Here is a 1,451-nt window from a genome sequence, read left to right as displayed (position 1 = left end):
TAGAGTGGAGAGAAACAATTTATTCGAAAATCAACGATGCCGCGGCGAAGAAGCCGCTCCGCAACACCCGAGTGACCAGCACCCGCCATGTTGGTAGTTTGCACCCAGCAGTTGCAGAGATCGACGACAGGTGGCCACTTCGTTGCAAGGCATCACACCAGATGGCGCCACCATCATAGCTCTAGACGAGAAAGACAGAACAAGATACTAGCGGCAGGTAAAAATGACAGCACTGCCAAGCAAGTCTAGGCATGCGAGAGAAAAGGTCTAACCGCTACTGCTAAACAGAAAACAGTACACATCGGGGAAATAGGCTTACGGGGACGATCGCTTAGGCCTAACCACAACACTACGCAGCTAACACAAGGCGGGAACCACACATCGCTAAACATGCGAGAAAAGGCTTAACACGAGCACGGTCACCGCTAAACACGGCAAACATACGAGGAAAGAGGCTTACGGGGGCGATCGCTTAGGCCTAACCCCAACACTACGCAGCTAACACAAGGCGGGAACCACACATCGCTACACATGCGAGAAAAGGCTTAACACGAGCGCGGTCACCGCTAAACACGGCAAACATACGAGGAAAGAGGCTTACGGGGGCGATCGCTTAGGCCTATCCTCAACACTACGCAGCTAACACAAGGCGGGAACCACACATCGCTAAACATGCGTCAACAGGCTTGGACACCGCAAAACAAGTCTAAACATGCGAGAAAAGGCTTAACACGAGCGCGGTCACCGCTAAACACGGCAAACATACGAGAAAAGGAGCGCGTCAAATCACTCACCTTTTCCCCCGCGGCAACTTCCAGGCAGAAACTGAGCGAGCGCGGAGAACATACGTCTGCTCTCTACGAGATCCAGCCAGAAAGTGAGCGAGCGCGCGGAGCGCACGTCCGTCTTCCGCGACGGTCCGAGAGAAACTGAGAGAGGCGACGCGCAGCGGACGCTATGGATGCGCGCGCGCCCTCTGCTCCACCCGTCCGCGCATGCGCGCGCGCGCGCTCCTAGCGCCCCCTGCGCCGGCCGCGGGTGTTTTCGGTTTCGGCTCTCTGCTGCTGCGCGCGCGCTCCTAGCGGCGACGGGTGGCTTTTCAGTTTCGCTTTAATTCTCCGTTCTTTGCGCGCGCGCGTTTATCTGTATAAAGGCAGCGCGCACCGCGCTCGCGTCATCATTCTGAACGATACGTGGAAAACGCCATGTGTGGTTTATTCTCCTGCGCTTCTCGTCGTCGCAAGGAAAAGACAAAAAACGAAGAACTTCGCGAATTTATACGCGGCATCGTGGAGGAAGCCTTTCAAGTCCACCGCCTGGAATGGTTGCAAGCACGTCAAGAAATGTGTCAGGACAAGATGAAGACGCTCGACCGCGTCTTAGCGGCGGACAGACTGACGAAAAAGAAGTCCAACTTTAGCCTGGACAATCTGTATTGGGAATGCAGTTCC

General features: G+C 55.2%; 1 long non-coding RNA gene across 1 annotated transcript; it reads right to left on the bottom strand.

Annotated features, from left to right (window-relative positions):
- Window positions 1-1,068, bottom strand: LOC135390039 (uncharacterized). Its single transcript, XR_010421673.1, has 2 exons — window positions 795-1,068; window positions 1-181 (listed from the first exon to the last, which is right to left on the bottom strand). It is a non-coding gene; the product is annotated as an uncharacterized LOC135390039 (long non-coding RNA).
- Window positions 1,069-1,451: the final 383 nt, after the last annotated feature.

The sequence above is a fragment of the Ornithodoros turicata genome, chromosome 3 (genome assembly GCF_037126465.1).
Source record: "Ornithodoros turicata isolate Travis chromosome 3, ASM3712646v1, whole genome shotgun sequence".
In the NCBI taxonomy this organism is placed as follows: Eukaryota; Metazoa; Arthropoda; class Arachnida; order Ixodida; family Argasidae; genus Ornithodoros; species Ornithodoros turicata.
Note: the sequence above shows the minus strand (reverse complement) of the source record. Positions and strands in the feature narration are given on the sequence as shown.